The sequence below is a fragment of the Hyla sarda genome, unplaced genomic scaffold (assembly GCF_029499605.1).
Source record: "Hyla sarda isolate aHylSar1 unplaced genomic scaffold, aHylSar1.hap1 scaffold_2154, whole genome shotgun sequence".
Taxonomy (NCBI): Eukaryota; Metazoa; Chordata; class Amphibia; order Anura; family Hylidae; genus Hyla; species Hyla sarda.
In genome coordinates, this window is record NW_026608822.1 from 13,448 (window position 1) to 32,268 (window position 18,821).

Genomic DNA, 18,821 nt, shown 5'->3' on the forward strand with positions numbered 1-18,821 from the left:
TTTTAGTTTTTAACTATTCCCATTAAGGGACATAAAGCAGCCATCTTTTGATAGCTCATATATTAATAGACTGCAGTAGTATGACAGTGTCTATTTTTAACTTATTTTTTAGCTAGGATCCATACAGAATACATTGCCATCTATGGGGAGGGCAATGCACCCGTGGAACCTCCGGCAATAATTATTCCGGCTGGAAATTCCTCAGTGTGAACCTAGCCTTTAAGTGTTTTATAAAGGGGACTTTTAACAGCGATCTTTAGATCACTCATATAACATACTGCATTAGTATTAAAGTGCAGTGTATTATGCCCTTCAGAATTAAGTTAAAAGGCTATGAATTATTATGGCTAAAGTCTTTGGCTATAATTATATATTTGAAGCAAAAAAAAAATATTGATTTTTCTTTACTTAGTACAGTTAAGTCTTAAATTTGCGTTCAGTCACCCAGCAGTTTAAAGTGAAATTGTAAACACTGCAGTCAGTTCAGTCTATTCTATTAAATATTGAAAAAGGGGATTCCTACAAATAAAAAATTAGAGAATAAGGATCATACATGTTCCTAATCTCTGTTCCTGAGATATGGCTGTGTTATATAAGAAGCTGTCTATAGACGATATACTTATTAACAACACATATATCTTCATGTATAAGGGAGAGACTATGACATCTCTGCAGGTCTAGATTTGATATCTAGCCTGATCGTTATCAGTAATTAATATAAATATTAATTACCTGTCTCCAAGTTCCTTTCTTGCAGCTGACGAGGGCATATGTCACGTTCACCTTCTCACCGGGCATCAGTCACCTGTAAAAAGACACAGGTATGATAACATGTTCCTGATACATGCTACAGACGCTAATATATATAACATTCTCGGGCCAGAACTACTTATCTCAGGCATTATGAAACCGCATAACAAAAAGGAACAAAAAAAATTGGAACACATTGGGATCTAGGTGTTTTTTTAATTAAAATATACTGTATATTTTTGATATTTTGTTTTAATAAATATTTTATCGAAAAATGTTATATTATATTCAACAGTTAATCATACAACGGGAATGTATGCCTTTTAATTTTGAAAGGGGGGAGGGGTTGTATTATTTTATAAAATAATTTATGCCTCTCACATTAATGCTATGTGTGTATCTATTGTAGATTTTTTGGGGGTTTATTTATAAAATTTTGGTGCTTTTTTTTTAATGTTCTTTTCTTTATTCTGAATTGTAGTTTTTTTTTCCAAAAACTTATTTTTTAAGGGATGTTTTTGTGGGGCGGGTTGATGTTTTTAAAAAAAAATTTTTTTATCAACCATTAATTTTTTATTTTTAAAGGGATACACCCCCTCCCATAGACTTCATTTGAGGGGGCAGGGTGTAACGTCATGAGGAGGCGGGGCCATGACGTCAAGAGCTCCTGACGCCGTCTCCAGTTTTCGGAACAGTTTGTTCCAAACTCAGAGCTGTGGAGTACCCCTTCAACTCTGTAACTATTCCGCTATTTTTTAAATAATTTTATCGACCGTTTCTAAATTTTTTATACTTTTTAAACTAGTCCTAATCAGTTTTATTTATTTATTTACTTCTTATTTATTGTTATTTTTTTCATAACATTTCTGGGTTTCTATTTTTATTTTTCCCATACGAGAACGACCTTTCACTCCTGATCTGATCCTTTCTTTGAAACACTGCACTACTATTGTAGTGCAGTGTATTACGCCTATCAGCATTATGATGACAGACAGTGTATGGTTATGGTTATCGTTAGGGTATTTTCTATGGGGTTCCAAATTTTTTTGGGCATTTTTATGTATTTTTTTATATTTTTTAATATATTTATGCTAAGTTTGTAGCTATTGTAGATTTTTTGGGGGTTTATTTATAACATTTTTGGGATTTTTTAAATATTTTCTTTTCTTTTTTCTGAATTTTATTTTTGATACAACAAATTATTTTTTAAATAATTTTATCAAGCATTTATTTTTTATTTTTAAATGGGTAGAGCCGTCACACCCCCTCCCACAGACTTGCATTGAGGGGGCAGGACGTGATGTCATGAGGGGCGGAGCTATGATGTCAACAGCTCCTGACGCCGGCTCCAGCGTTCGGAACAGTTTGTTCCAAACGCTGAGCTGTGAAATACCCCTTTAACTCTCTAACTATTCCGATAATTTTTTATTATTTTATCGACCGTTTCCTAATTTTTTGTACTTTTTAAACTAGTCCAAATCAGTTTTATTTATTTATCTACTTCTTATTTATTTATGTTTTTCATAGCATTTCTGCCTTTCTATTTTTGTTTTTCCCATACGAGAATGACCTGTCATTCCTGATCTGATAGTTTCTATGAAACACTGCACCACTATTGTAGTGCAGTGTATTCTGCCTCTCAGCATTATGCTGACAGACAGTGTATGGTTGTTGTTATCGTTAGGGTATTTTTTATGGGGTTATAAAGTTTTTTGGGGATTTTTCATATATTTATTTTTTAATTTCATTTTATATTTGAGACAATTTTTTTAAAGGGATGTTTTTGTTAAGGCGGAGCTATAGTTTTTCGTATATTTTATTAGCTTTAATTTTCTTCTTTTAGTTTTTAACTATTCCCATTAAGGTACATAAAGCAGCCATCTTTTGATAGCTCATATATTAATAGACTGCAGTAGTATGACAGTATCTATTTTTAACTTATTTATAAGCTAGGATCCATACAGAATACATTGCCATCTATGGGGAGGGCAATGCACCCGTGAAACCTCCGGCAATAATTATTCCGGCTGGAAATTCCTTAGTGTGAACCTAGCCTTTAAGTGTTTTATAAAGGGGACTTTTAATAGCGATCTTTAGATCACTCATATAACATACTGCATTAGTATTAAAGTGCAGTGTATTATGCCCTTCAGAATTAGGTTAAAAGGCTATGACTTATTATGGCTAATGTCTTTGGCTATAATTATATATTTGAAGCAAAAAAAAAATATTGATTTTTCTTTACTTAGTACAGTTAAGTCTTAAATTTGCGGTCAGTCACCCAACAGTCTAAAGTGAAATTGTAAACACTGCAGACAGTTCAGTCTATTCTATTAAACATTGATAAAGGGGATTCCTACAAATAGAAAAATTGAGAATAAGGATCATACATGTTCCTAATCTCTGTACCTGAGATATGGCTGTGTTATATAAGAAGCTGTCTATAGACGATATACTTATTAACAACACATATATCTTCATGTATAAGGGAGAGACTATGACATCTCTGCAGGTCTAGATTTGATATCTAGCCTGATCGTTATCAGTAATTAATATAAATATTAATTACCTGTCTCCAAGTTCCTTTCTTGCAGCTGACGAGGGCATATGTCACGTACACCTTCTCACCGGGCATCAGTCACCTGTAAAAAGACACAGGTATGATAATATGTTCCTGATACATGCTACAGACGCTAATATATATAACATTCTCGGGCCAGAACTACTTATCTCAGGCATTATGAAACCGCATAACAAAAAGGAACAAAAAAAGTTGGAACACATTGGGATCTAGGTTTTTTTTAAATTAAAATATACTGTATATTTTTGATATTTTTTATTTTAATAAATATTTTATCGAAAAATTTTATATTATATTCAACAGTTAATCATACAACGGGAATGTATGCCTTTTAATTTTGAAAGGGGGGAAGGCTTGTATTATTTTATAAAATAATTTATGCCTCACACATTAATGCTATGTGTGTATCTATTGTAGATTTTTTTGGGGGTTATTTATAAAATTTTGGTGCTTTTTTTTAAATGTTCTTTTCTTTATTCTGAATTGTAGTTTTTTTTTCCCAACAACTTATTTTTTAAGGGATGTTTTTGTGGGGCGGGTTGATGTTTTTTAAAAAAAAGAATTTTATCAACCATTAATTTTTTATTTTTAAAGGGATACACCCCCTCCCATAGACTTCATTTGAGGGGGCAGGGTGTAACGTCATGAGGAGGCGGGGCCATGACGTCAAGAGCTCCTGACGCCGTCTCCAGTTTTCGGAACAGTTTGTTCCAAATTCTGAGCTGTGGAGTACCCCTTCAACTCTGTAACTATTCCGCTATTTTTTAAATTATTTTATCGACCGTTTCAAAATTTTTTATACTTTTTAAACTAGTCCTAATCAGTTTTATTTATTTATTTACTTCTTATTTATTGTTATTTTTTTCATAACATTTCTGGGTTTCTATTTTTATTTTTCCCATACGAGAACGACCTTTCACTCCTGATCTGATCCTTTCTTTGAAACACTGCACCACTATTGTAGTGCAGTGTATTATGCCTATCAGCATTATGCTGACAGACAGTGTATGGTTATGGTTATCATTAGGGTATTTTCTATGGGGTTCCAAATTTTTTTGGCCATTTTTATGTATTTTTTTATATTTTTTAATATTTTTATGCTAAGTTTGTAGCTATTGTAGATTTTTTGGGGGTTTATTTATAACATTTTTGGGAGTTTTTAAATATTTTCTTTTCTTTTTTCTGAATTTTATTTTTGATACAACAAATTATTTTTTAAATAATTTTATCAAGCATTTATTTTTATTTTTAAATGGGTAGAGCCGTCACACCCCCTCCCACAGACTTGCATTGAGGGGGCAGGGCGTGATGTCATGAGGGGCGGAGCTATGATGTCAACAGCTCCTCACGCCGGCTCCAGCGTTCGGAACAGTTTGTTCCAAAAGCTGAGCTGTGAAGTACCCCTTTAACTCTCTAACTATTCCGATAATTTTTTATTATTTTATCGACCGTTTCCTAATTTTTTGTACTTTTTAAACTAGTCCAAATCAGTTTTATTTATTTATCTACTTCTTATTTATTTATGTTTTTCATAGCATTTCTGCCTTTCTATTTTTGTTTTTCCCATAATAGAATGACCTGTCATTCCTGATATGATAGTTTCTATGAAACACTGCACCACTATTGTAGTGCAGTGTATTCTGCCTCTCAGCATTATGCTGACAGACAGTGTATGGTTGTTGTTATCGTTAGAGTATTTTTTATGGGGTTATAAAGTTTTTTGGGGATTTTTCATATATTTATTTTTTAATTTCATTTTATATTTGATACAATTTTTTTAAAGGGATGTTTTTCTTAAGGCGGAGCTAAAGTTTTTTTTTTTTTATATTTTATTAGCCTTGTTTTTCTTCTTTTAGTTTTGAACTATTCCCATTAAGGTACATAAAGCAGCCATCTTTCGATAGCTCATATATTAATAGACTGCAGTAGTATGACAGTATCTATTTTTAACTTATTTTTTAGCTAGGATCCATACAGAATACATTGCCATCTATGGGGAGGGCAATACACCCGTGGAACCTCCGGCAATAATTATTCCAGCTGGAAATTCCTTAGTGTGAACCTAGCCTTTAAGTGTTTTATAAAGGGGACTTTTAATAGCGATCTTTAGATCACTCATATAACATACTGCATTAGTATTAAAGTGCAGTGTATTATGCCCTTCAGAATTAGGTTAAAAGGCTATGACTTATTATGGCTAATGTCTTTGGCTATAATTATATATTTGAAGCAAAAAAAAAATATAGATTTTTCTTTACTTAGTACAGTTAAGTCTTAAATTTGCGGTCAGTCACCCAACAGTCTAAAGTGAAATTGTAAACACTGCAGACAGTTCAGTCTATTCTATTAAATATTGAAAAAGGGGATTCCTACAAATAAAAAATTAGAGAATAAGGATCATACATGTTCCTAATCTCTGTTCCTGAGATATGGCTGTGTTATATAAGAAGCTGTCTATAGACGATATACTTATTAACAACACATATATCTTCATGTATAAGGGAGAGACTATGACATCTCTGCAGGTCTAGATTTGATATCTAGCCTGATCGTTATCAGTAATTAATATAAATATTAATTACCTGTCTCCAAGTTCCTTTCTTGCAGCTGACGAGGGCATATGTCACGTTCACCTTCTCACCGGGCATCAGTCACCTGTAAAAAGACACAGGTATGATAACATGTTCCTGATACATGCTACAGACGCTAATATATATAACATTCTCGGGCCAGAACTACTTATCTCAGGCATTATGAAACCGCATAACAAAAAGGAACAAAAAAAATTGGAACACATTGGGATCTAGGTGTTTTTTTAATTAAAATATACTGTATATTTTTGATATTTTGTTTTAATAAATATTTTATCGAAAAATGTTATATTATATTCAACAGTTAATCATACAACGGGAATGTATGCCTTTTAATTTTGAAAGGGGGGAGGGGTTGTATTATTTTATAAAATAATTTATGCCTCTCACATTAAAGCTATGTGTGTATCTATTGTAGATTTTTTTGGGGTTTATTTATAAAATTTTGGTGCTCTTTTTTAAATGTTCTTTTCTTTATTCTGAATTGTAGTTTTTTTTTCCGAAAAACTTATTTTTTAAGGGATGTTTTTGTGGGGCGGGTTGATGTTTTTTTTTAAAAAGAATTTTATCAACCATTAATTTTTTATTTTTAAAGGGATACACCCCCTCCCATAGACTTCATTTGAGGGGGCAGGGTGTAACGTCATGAGGAGGCGGGGCCATGACGTCAAGAGTTCCTGACGCCGTTTCCAGTTTTCGGAACAGTTTGTTCCAAACTCTGAGCTGTGGAGTACCCCTTCAACTCTGTAACTATTCCGCTATTTTTGAAATTATTTTATCGACCGTTTCTAAATTTTTTATACTTTTTAAACTAGTCCTAATCAGTTTTATTTATTTATTTACTTCTTATTTATTGTTATTTTTTTCATAACATTTCTGGGTTTCTATTTTTATTTTTCCCATACGAGAACGACCTTTCACTCCTGATCTGATCCTTTCTTTGAAACACTGCACCACTATTGTAGTGCAGTGTATTATGCCTATCAGCATTATGCTGACAGACAGTGTATGGTTATGGTTATCATTAGGGTATTTTCTATGGGGTTCCAAAATTTTTTGGCCATTTTTATGTATTTTTTTATATTTTTTAATATTTTTATGCTAAGTTTGTAGCTATTGTAGATTTTTTGGGGGTTTATTTATAACATTTTTGGGAGTTTTTAAATATTTTCTTTTCTTTTTTCTGAATTTTATTTTTGATACAACAAATTATTTTTTAAATAATTTTATCAAGCATTTATTTTTATTTTTAAATGGGTAGAGCCGTCACACCCCCTCCCACAGACTTGCATTGAGGGGGCAGGGCGTGATGTCATGAGGGGCGGAGCTATGATGTCAACAGCTCCTCACGCCGGCTCCAGCGTTCGGAACAGTTTGTTCCAAAAGCTGAGCTGTGAAGTACCCCTTTAACTCTCTAACTATTCCGATAATTTTTTATTATTTTATCGACCGTTTCCTAATTTTTTGTACTTTTTAAACTAGTCCAAATCAGTTTTATTTATTTATCTACTTCTTATTTATTTATGTTTTTCATAGCATTTCTGCCTTTCTATTTTTGTTTTTCCCATAATAGAATGACCTGTCATTCCTGATCTGATAGTTTCTATGAAACACTGCACCACTATTGTAGTGCAGTGTATTCTGCCTCTCAGCATTATGCTGACAGACAGTGTATGGTTGTTGTTATCGTTAGGGTATTTTTTATGGGGTTATAAAGTTTTTTGGGGATTTTTCATATATTTATTTTTTAATTTCATTTTATATTTGATACAATTTTTTTAAGGGATGTTTTTCTTAAGGCGGAGCTAAAGTTTTTTTTTTTATATTTTATTAGCCTTGTTTTTCTTCTTTTAGTTTTGAACTATTCCCATTAAGGTACATAAAGCAGCCATCTTTCGATAGCTCATATATTAATAGACTGCAGTAGTATGACAGTATCTATTTTTAACTTATTTTTTAGCTAGGATCCATACAGAATACATTGCCATCTATGGGGAGGGCAATGCACCCGTGAAACCTCCGGCAATAATTATTCCGGCTGGAAATTCCTTAGTGTGAACCTAGCCTTTAAGTGTTTTATAAAGGGGACTTTTAATAGCGATCTTTAGATCACTCATATAACATACTGCATTAGTATTAAAGTGCAGTGTATTATGCCCTTCAGAATTAGGTTAAAAGGCTATGACTTATTATGGCTAATGTCTTTGGCTATAATTATATATTTGAAGCAAAAAAAAAATATTGATTTTTCTTTACTTAGTACAGTTAAGTCTTAAATTTGCGGTCAGTCACCCAACAGTCTAAAGTGAAATTGTAAACACTGCAGACAGTTCAGTCTATTCTATTAAACATTGATAAAGGGGATTCCTACAAATAGAAAAATTGAGAATAAGGATCATACATGTTCCTAATCTCTGTACCTGAGATATGGCTGTGTTATATAAGAAGCTGTCTATAGACGATATACTTATTAACAACACATATATCTTCATGTATAAGGGAGAGACTATGACATCTCTGCAGGTCTAGATTTGATATCTAGCCTGATCGTTATCAGTAATTAATATAAATATTAATTACCTGTCTCCAAGTTCCTTTCTTGCAGCTGACGAGGGCATATTTTACGTACACCTTCTCACCGGGCATCAGTCACCTGTAAAAAGACACAGGTATGATAATATGTTCCTGATACATGCTACAGACGCTAATATATATAACATTCTCGGGCCAGAACTACTTATCTCAGGCATTATGAAACCGCATAACAAAAAGGAACAAAAAAAGTTGGAACACATTGGGATCTAGGTTTTTTTTAAATTAAAATATACTGTATATTTTTGATATTTTTTATTTTAATAAATATTTTATCGAAAAATGTTATATTATATTCAACAGTTAATCATACAACGGGAATGTATGCCTTTTAATTTTGAAAGGGGGGAAGGGTTGTATTATTTTATAAAATAATTTATGCCTCTCACATTAATGCTATGTGTGTATCTATTGTAGATTTTTTGGGGGGTTATTTATAAAATTTTGGTGCTTTTTTTTAAATGTTCTTTTCTTTATTCTGAATTGTAGTTTTTTTTTCCCAACAACTTATTTTTTAAGGGATGTTTTTGTGGGGCGGGTTGATGTTTTTAAAAAAAAAGAATTTTATCAACCATTAATTTTTTATTTTTAAAGGGATACACCCCCTCCCATAGACTTCATTTGAGGGGGCAGGGTGTAACGTCATGAGGAGGCGGGGCCATGACGTCAAGAGCTCCTGACGCCGTCTCCAGTTTTCGGAACAGTTTGTTCCAAATTCTGAGCTGTGGAGTACCCCTTCAACTCTGTAACTATTCCGCTATTTTTTAAATTATTTTATCGACCGTTTCAAAATTTTTTATACTTTTTAAACTAGTCCTAATCAGTTTTATTTATTTATTTACTTCTTATTTATTGTTATTTTTTTCATAACATTTCTGGGTTTCTATTTTTATTTTTCCCATACGAGAACGACCTTTCACTCCTGATCTGATCCTTTCTTTGAAACACTGCACCACTATTGTAGTGCAGTGTATTATGCCTATCAGCATTATGCTGACAGACAGTGTATGGTTATGGTTATCATTAGGGTATTTTCTATGGGGTTCCAAATTTTTTTGGCCATTTTTATGTATTTTTTTATATTTTTTAATATTTTTATGCTAAGTTTGTAGCTATTGTAGATTTTTTGGGGGTTTATTTATAACATTTTTGGGAGTTTTTAAATATTTTCTTTTCTTTTTTCTGAATTTTATTTTTGATACAACAAATTATTTTTTAAATAATTTTATCAAGCATTTATTTTTATTTTTAAATGGGTAGAGCCGTCACACCCCCTCCCACAGACTTGCATTGAGGGGGCAGGGCGTGATGTCATGAGGGGCGGAGCTATGATGTCAACAGCTCCTCACGCCGGCTCCAGCGTTCGGAACAGTTTGTTCCAAAAGCTGAGCTGTGAAGTACCCCTTTAACTCTCTAACTATTCCGATAATTTTTTATTATTTTATCGACCGTTTCCTAATTTTTTGTACTTTTTAAACTAGTCCAAATCAGTTTTATTTATTTATCTACTTCTTATTTATTTATGTTTTTCATAGCATTTCTGCCTTTCTATTTTTGTTTTTCCCATAATAGAATGACCTGTCATTCCTGATATGATAGTTTCTATGAAACACTGCACCACTATTGTAGTGCAGTGTATTCTGCCTCTCAGCATTATGCTGACAGACAGTGTATGGTTGTTGTTATCGTTAGAGTATTTTTTATGGGGTTATAAAGTTTTTTGGGGATTTTTCATATATTTATTTTTTAATTTCATTTTATATTTGATACAATTTTTTTAAAGGGATGTTTTTCTTAAGGCGGAGCTAAAGTTTTTTTTTTTTTTATATTTTATTAGCCTTGTTTTTCTTCTTTTAGTTTTGAACTATTCCCATTAAGGTACATAAAGCAGCCATCTTTCGATAGCTCATATATTAATAGACTGCAGTAGTATGACAGTATCTATTTTTAACTTATTTTTTAGCTAGGATCCATACAGAATACATTGCCATCTATGGGGAGGGCAATGCACCCGTGGAACCTCCGGCAATAATTATTCCAGCTGGAAATTCCTTAGTGTGAACCTAGCCTTTAAGTGTTTTATAAAGGGGACTTTTAATAGCGATCTTTAGATCACTCATATAACATACTGCATTAGTATTAAAGTGCAGTGTATTATGCCCTTCAGAATTAGGTTAAAAGGCTATGACTTATTATGGCTAATGTCTTTGGCTATAATTATATATTTGAAGCAAAAAAAAAATATAGATTTTTCTTTACTTAGTACAGTTAAGTCTTAAATTTGCGGTCAGTCACCCAACAGTCTAAAGTGAAATTGTAAACACTGCAGACAGTTCAGTCTATTCTATTAAATATTGAAAAAGGGGATTCCTACAAATAAAAAATTAGAGAATAAGGATCATACATGTTCCTAATCTCTGTTCCTGAGATATGGCTGTGTTATATAAGAAGCTGTCTATAGACGATATACTTATTAACAACACATATATCTTCATGTATAAGGGAGAGACTATGACATCTCTGCAGGTCTAGATTTGATATCTAGCCTGATCGTTATCAGTAATTAATATAAATATTAATTACCTGTCTCCAAGTTCCTTTCTTGCAGCTGACGAGGGCATATGTCACGTACACCTTCTCACCGGGCATCAGTCACCTGTAAAAAGACACAGGTATGATAACATGTTCCTGATACATGCTACAGACGCTAATATATATAACATTCTCGGGCCAGAACTACTTATCTCAGGCATTATGAAACCGCATAACAAAAAGGAACAAAAAAAATTGGAACACATTGGGATCTAGGTGTTTTTTTAATTAAAATATACTGTATATTTTTGATATTTTGTTTTAATAAATATTTTATCGAAAAATGTTATATTATATTCAACAGTTAATCATACAACGGGAATGTATGCCTTTTAATTTTGAAAGGGGGGAGGGGTTGTATTATTTTATAAAATAATTTATGCCTCTCACATTAATGCTATGTGTGTATCTATTGTAGATTTTTTTGGGGTTTATTTATAAAATTTTGGTGCTCTTTTTTAAATGTTCTTTTCTTTATTCTGAATTGTAGTTTTTTTTTCCGAAAAACTTATTTTTTAAGGGATGTTTTTGTGGGGCGGGTTGATGTTTTTTTTTAAAAAGAATTTTATCAACCATTAATTTTTTATTTTTAAAGGGATACACCCCCTCCCATAGACTTCATTTGAGGGGGCAGGGTGTAACGTCATGAGGAGGCGGGGCCATGACGTCAAGAGTTCCTGACGCCGTTTCCAGTTTTCGGAACAGTTTGTTCCAAACTCTGAGCTGTGGAGTACCCCTTCAACTCTGTAACTATTCCGCTATTTTTGAAATTATTTTATCGACCGTTTCTAAATTTTTTATACTTTTTAAACTAGTCCTAATCAGTTTTATTTATTTATTTACTTCTTATTTATTGTTATTTTTTTCATAACATTTCTGGGTTTCTATTTTTATTTTTCCCATACGAGAACGACCTTTCACTCCTGATCTGATCCTTTCTTTGAAACACTGAACCACTATTGTAGTGCAGTGTATTATGCCTATCAGCATTATGCTGACAGACAGTGTATGGTTATGGTTATCATTAGGGTATTTTCTATGGGGTTCCAAAATTTTTTGGCCATTTTTATGTATTTTTTTATATTTTTTAATATTTTTATGCTAAGTTTGTAGCTATTGTAGATTTTTTGGGGGTTTATTTATAACATTTTTGGGAGTTTTTAAATATTTTCTTTTCTTTTTTCTGAATTTTATTTTTGATACAACAAATTATTTTTTAAATAATTTTATCAAGCATTTATTTTTATTTTTAAATGGGTAGAGCCGTCACACCCCCTCCCACAGACTTGCATTGAGGGGGCAGGGCGTGATGTCATGAGGGGCGGAGCTATGATGTCAACAGCTCCTCACGCCGGCTCCAGCGTTCGGAACAGTTTGTTCCAAAAGCTGAGCTGTGAAGTACCCCTTTAACTCTCTAACTATTCCGATAATTTTTTATTATTTTATCGACCGTTTCCTAATTTTTTGTACTTTTTAAACTAGTCCAAATCAGTTTTATTTATTTATCTACTTCTTATTTATTTATGTTTTTCATAGCATTTCTGCCTTTCTATTTTTGTTTTTCCCATAATAGAATGACCTGTCATTCCTGATCTGATAGTTTCTATGAAACACTGCACCACTATTGTAGTGCAGTGTATTCTGCCTCTCAGCATTATGCTGACAGACAGTGTATGGTTGTTGTTATCGTTAGGGTATTTTTTATGGGGTTATAAAGTTTTTTGGGGATTTTTCATATATTTATTTTTTAATTTCATTTTATATTTGATACAATTTTTTTAAGGGATGTTTTTCTTAAGGCGGAGCTAAAGTTTTTTTTTTTATATTTTATTAGCCTTGTTTTTCTTCTTTTAGTTTTGAACTATTCCCATTAAGGTACATAAAGCAGCCATCTTTCGATAGCTCATATATTAATAGACTGCAGTAGTATGACAGTATCTATTTTTAACTTATTTTTTAGCTAGGATCCATACAGAATACATTGCCATCTATGGGGAGGGCAATGCACCCGTGGAACCTCCGGCATTAATTATTCCGGCTGGAAATTCCTTAGTGTGAACCTAGCCTTTAAGTGTTTTATAAAGGGGACTTTTAATAGCGATCTTTAGATCACTCATATAACATACTGCATTAGTATTAAAGTGCAGTGTATTATGCCCTTCAGAATTAGGTTAAAAGGCTATGACTTATTATGGCTAATGTCTTTGGCTATAATTATATATTTGAAGCAAAAAAAATATTGATTTTTCTTTACTTAGTACAGTTAAGTCTTAAATTTGCGGTCAGTCACCCAACAGTCTAAAGTGAAATTGTAAACACTGCAGACAGTTCAGTCTATTCTATTAAACATTGATAAAGGGGATTCCTACAAATAGAAAAATTGAGAATAAGGATCATACATGTTCCTAATCTATGTACCTGAGATATGGCTGTGTTATATAAGAAGCTGTCTATAGACGATATACTTATTAACAACACATATATCTTCATGTATAAGGGAGAGACTATGACATCTCTGCAGGTCTAGATTTGATATCTAGCCTGATCGTTATCAGTAATTAATATAAATATTAATTACCTGTCTCCAAGTTCCTTTCTTGCAGCTGACGAGGGCATATGTCACGTACACCTTCTCACCGGGCATCAGTCACCTGTAAAAAGACACAGGTATGATAACATGTTCCTGATACATGCTACAGACGCTAATATATTAAACATTCTCGGGCCAGAACTACTTATCTCAGGCATTATGAAACCGCATAACAAAAAGGAACAAAAAAAGTTGGAACACATTGGGATCTAGGTTTTTTTTAAATTAAAATATACTGTATATTTTTGATATTTTTTATTTTAATAAATATTTTATCGAAAAATGTTATATTATATTCAACAGTTAATCATACAACGGGAATGTATGCCTTTTAATTTTGAAAGGGGGGAATGGTTGTATTATTTTATAAAATAATTTATGCCTCTCACATTAATGCTATGTGTGTATCTATTGTAGATTTTTTTGGGGGGTTATTTATAAAATTTTGGTGCTTTTTTTTAAATGTTCTTTTCTTTATTCTGAATTGTAGTTTTTTTTTCCCAACAACTTATTTTTTAAGGGATGTTTTTGTGGGGCGGGTTGATGTTTTTTTTAAAAAAGAATTTTATCAACCATTAATTTTTTATTTTTATAGGGATACACCCCCTCCCATAGACTTCATTTGAGGGGGCAGGGTGTAACGTCATGAGGAGGCGGGGCCATGACGTCAAGAGCTCCTGACGCCGTCTCCAGTTTTCGGAACAGTTTGTTCCAAACTCTGAGCTGTGGAGTACCCCTTCAACTCTGTAACTATTCCGCTATTTTTTAAATTATTTTATCGACCGTTTCTAAATTTTTTATACTTTTTAAACTAGTCCTAATCAGTTTTATTTATTTATTTACTTCTTATTTATTGTTATTTTTTTCATAACATTTCTGGGTTTCTATTTTTATTTTTCCCATACGAGAACGACCTTTCACTCCTGATCTGATCCTTTCTTTGAAACACTGCACCACTATTGTAGTGCAGTGTATTATGCCTATCAGCATTATGCTGACAGACAGTGTATGGTTATGGTTATCATTAGGGTATTTTCTATGGGGTTCCAAATTTTTTGGGCCATTTTTATGTATTTTTTTTATATTTTTTAATATTTTTATGCTAAGTTTGTAGCTATTGTAGATTTTTTGGGGGTTTATTTATAACATTTTTGGGATTTTTTAAATATTTTCTTTTCTTTTTTCTGAATTTTATTTTTGATACAACAAATTATTTTTTAAATAATTTTATCAAGCATTTATTTTTATTTTTAAATGGGTAGAGCCGTCACACCCCCTCCCACAGACTTGCATTGAGGGGGCAGGGCGTGATGTCATGAGGGGCGGAGCTATGATGTCAACAGCTATTGACACCGGCTCCAGCGTTCGGAACAGTTTGTTCCAAACGCTGAGCTGTGAAGTACCCCTTTAACTCTCTAACTATTCCGATAATTTTTTATTATTTTATCGACCGTTTCCTAATTTTTTGTACTTTTTAAACTAGTCCAAATCAGTTTTATTTATTTATCTACTTCTTATTTATTTATGTTTTTCATAGCATTTCTGCCTTTCTATTTTTGTTTTTCCCATACGAGAATGACCTGTCATTCCTGATCTGATAGTTTCTATGAAACACTGCACCACTATTGTAGTGCAGTGTATTCTGCCTCTCAGCATTATGCTGACAGACAGTGTATGGTTGTTGTTATCGTTAGGGTATTTTTTATGGGGTTATAAAGTTTTTTGGGGATTTTTCATATATTTATTTTTTAATTTCATTTTATATTTGAGACAATTTTTTTAAAGGGATGTTTTTGTTAAGGCGGAGCTATAGTTTTTCGTATATTTTATTAGCTTTAATTTTCTTCTTTTAGTTTTTAACTATTCCCATTAAGGTACATAAAGCAGCCATCTTTTGATAGCTCATATATTAATAGACTGCAGTAGTATGACAGTATCTATTTTTAACTTATTTATTAGCTAGGATCCATACAGAATACATTGCCATCTATGGGGAGGGCAATGCACCCGTGAAACCTCCGGCAATAATTATTCCGGCTGGAAATTCCTTAGTGTGAACCTAGCCTTTAAGTGTTTTATAAAGGGGACTTTTAATAGCGATCTTTAGATCACTCATATAACATACTGCATTAGTATTAAAGTGCAGTGTATCATGCCCTTCATAATTAGGTTAAAAGGCTATGACTTATTATGGCTAATGTCTTTGGCTATAATAATATATTTGAAGCAAAAAAAAATATTGATTTTTCTTTACTTAGTACAGTTAAGTCTTAAATTTGCGGTCAGTCACCCAACAGTCTAAAGTGAAATTGTAAACACTGCAGACAGTTCAGTCTATTCTATTAAATATTGAAAAAGGGGATTCCTACAAATAAAAAATTAGAGAATAAGGATCATACATGTTCCTAATCTCTGTTCCTGAGATATGGCTGTGTTATATAAGAAGCTGTCTATAGACGATATACTTATTAACAACACATATATCTTCATGTATAAGGGAGAGACTATGACATCTCTGCAGGTCTAGATTTGATATCTAGCCTGATCGTTATCAGTAATTAATATAAATATTAATTACCTGTCTCCAAGTTCCTTTCTTGCAGCTGACGAGGGCATATGTCACGTTCACCTTCTCACCGGGCATCAGTCACCTGTAAAAAGACACAGGTATGATAACATGTTCCTGATACATGCTACAGACGCTAATATATATAACATTCTCGGGCCAGAACTACTTATCTCAGGCATTATGAAACCGCATAACAAAAAGGAACAAAAAAAGTTGGAACACATTGGGATCTAGGTTTTTTTTTTAATTAAAATATACTGTATATTTTTGATATTTTTTATTTTAATAAATATTTTATCGAAAAATGTTATATTATATTCAACAGTTAATCATACAACGGGAATGTATGCCTTTTAATTTTGAAAGGGGGGAAGGGTTGTATTATTTTATAAAATAATTTATGCCTCTCACATTAATGCTGTGTGTGTATCTATTGTAGATTTTTTTGGGGGTTATTTATAAAATTTTGGTGCTTTTTTTTAAATGTTCTTTTCTTTATTCTGAATTGTAGTTTTTTTTTTCCAACAACTTATTTTTTAAGGGATGTTTTTGTGGGGCGGGTTGATGTTTTTTTTAAAAAAGAATTTTATCAACCATTAATTTTTTATTTTTAAAGGGATACACCCCCTCCCATAGACTTCATTTGAGGGGGCAGGGTGTAACGTCATGAGGAGGCGGGGCCATGACGTCAAGAGCTCCTGACGCCGTCTCCAGTTTTCGGAACAGTTTGTTCCAAACTCTGAGCTGTGGAGTACCCCTTCAACTCTGTAACTATTCCGCTATTTTTTAAATTATTTTATCGACCGTTTCTAAATTTTTTATACTTTTTAAACTAGTCCTAATCAGTTTTATTTATTTATTTACTTCTTATTTATTGTTATTTTTTTCATAACATTTCTGGGTTTCTATTTTTATTTTTCCCATACGAGAACGACCTTTCACTCCTGATCTGATCCTTTCTTTGAAACACTGCACCACTATTGTAGTGCAGTGTATTATGCCTATCAGCATTATGCTGACAGACAGTGTATGGTTATGGTTATCATTAGGGTATTTTCTATGGGGTTCCAAATTTTTTTGGCCATTTTTATGTATTTTTTTTATATTTTTTAATATTTTTATGGTAAGTTTGTAGCTATTGTAGATTTTTTGGGGGTTTATTTATAACATTTTTGGGAGTTTTTAAATATTTTCTTTTCTTTTTTCTGAATTTTATTTTTGATACAACAAATTATTTTTTAAATAATTTTATCAAGCATTTATTTTTATTTTTAAATGGGTAGAGCCGTCACACCCCCTCCCACAGACTTGCATTGAGGGGGCAGGGCGTGATGTCATGAGGGGCGGAGCTATGATGTCAACAGCTCCTGACGCCGGCTCCAGCGTTCGGAACAGTTTGTTCCAAACGCTGAGCTGTGAAGTACCCCTTTAACTCTCTAACTATTCCGATAATTTTTTATTATTTTATCGACCGTTTCCTAATTTTTTGTACTTTTTAAACTAGTCCAAATCAGTTTTATTTATTTATCTACTTCTTATTTATTTATGTTTTTCATAGCATTTCTGCCTTTCTATTTTTGTTTTTCCCATAATAGAATGACCTGTCATTCCTGATCTGATAGTTTCTATGAAACACTGCACCACTATTGTAGTGCAGTGTATTCTGCCTCTCAGCATTATGCTGACAGACAGTGTATGGTTGTTGTTATCGTTAGGGTATTTTTTATGGGGTTATAAAGTTTTTTGGGGATTTTTCATATATTTATTTTTTAATTTCATTTTATATTTGATACAATTTTTTTAAAGGGATGTTTTTCTTAAGGCGGAGCTAAAGTTTTTTTTTTTTTTTATATTTTATTAGCCTTGTTTTTCTTCTTTTAGTTTTGAACTATTCCCATTAAGGGACATAAAGCAGCCATCTTTTGATAGCTCATATATTAATAGACTGCAGTAGTATGACAGTGTCTATTTTTAACTTATTTTTTAGCTAGGATCCATACAGAATACATTGCCATCTATGGGGAGGGCAATGCACCCGTGGAACCTCCGGCAATAATTATTCCGGCTGGAAATTCCTCAGTGTGAACCTAGCCTTTAAGTGTTTTATAAAGGGGACTTTTAACAGCGATCTTTAGATCACTCATATAACATACTGCATTAGTATTAAAGTGCAGTGTATTATGCCCTTCAGAATTAAGTTAAAAGGCTATGAATTATTATGGCTAAAGTCTTTGGCTATAATTATATATTTGAAGCAAAAAAAAAATATTGATTTTTCTTTACTTAGTACAGTTAAGTCTTAAATTTGCGTTCAGTCACCCAGCAGTTTAAAGTGAAATTGTAAACACTGCAGTCAGTTCAGTCTATTCTATTAAATATTGAAAAAGGGGATTCCTACAAATAAAAAATTAGAGAATAAGGATCATACATGTTCCTAATCTCTGTTCCTGAGATATGGCTGTGTTATATAAGAAGCTGTCTATAGACGATATACTTATTAACAACACATATATCTTCATGTATAAGGGAGAGACTATGACATCTCTGCAGGTCTAA

General features: G+C 32.3%; 1 long non-coding RNA gene across 2 annotated transcripts; it reads right to left on the bottom strand.

Annotated features, from left to right (window-relative positions):
- Positions 1–723: 723 nt before the first annotated feature.
- LOC130319703 (uncharacterized) lies at positions 724–13,506 on the bottom strand. 2 transcript variants are annotated; one of them, XR_008865806.1, is made up of 4 exons: positions 11,098–13,506; positions 8,503–8,575; positions 5,914–5,986; positions 724–805 (listed from the first exon to the last, which is right to left on the bottom strand). It is a non-coding gene; the product is annotated as an uncharacterized LOC130319703 (long non-coding RNA). The 2 variants fall into 2 exon arrangements; XR_008865805.1 differs by lacking the exon at positions 8,503–8,575.
- Between the last annotated feature and the right edge of the window lie 5,315 nt (positions 13,507–18,821).